Here is a 342-nt window from a genome sequence, read left to right on the forward strand (position 1 = left end):
CGACTCGCTCCGGTCCATGCCAGAGGCTGGGGCTCAACCCTGCTTGTGCTGCCAAGATTTTGGGAGCCTGAGCATCTTGCTGCGATGGGGACAACCACCCAGGATACATCCAAGGGAGGCTGATGTTGATCAAAAGGATCAGGCTCTACAGAGACAGCAGGAGTTTGGGCACTGCTGGGAGGGGGAAACCAGCTGAGCAATGCCTGGGGTGCATTTGAAAGCACAAGAGCCCTGGAGCTGGTTTAGCCCCCACCCTCTGCAGCACCCAACCCCTCCGGTCTCCATCACCCAGCAAGGGGATGGGATGCCCGCTGTGGGTCCACGAGTGGGCAGGCCTCACCG

The 342-nt window shown here is 60.5% G+C and overlaps 1 protein-coding gene across 1 annotated transcript in view; it reads right to left on the minus strand.

Moving 5' to 3' along the window:
• Positions 1-342, minus strand: part of SKAP1 (src kinase associated phosphoprotein 1) — a gene marked incomplete at its 5' end in the record, with an annotated part of 14,224 nt that overhangs the window by 4,886 nt on the left and 8,996 nt on the right. The window lies entirely within an intron of this gene.

The sequence above is a fragment of the Apaloderma vittatum genome, unplaced genomic scaffold, assembly GCF_000703405.1.
Source record: "Apaloderma vittatum isolate BGI_N311 unplaced genomic scaffold, ASM70340v1 scaffold5610, whole genome shotgun sequence".
Classification (NCBI taxonomy): Eukaryota; Metazoa; Chordata; class Aves; order Trogoniformes; family Trogonidae; genus Apaloderma; species Apaloderma vittatum.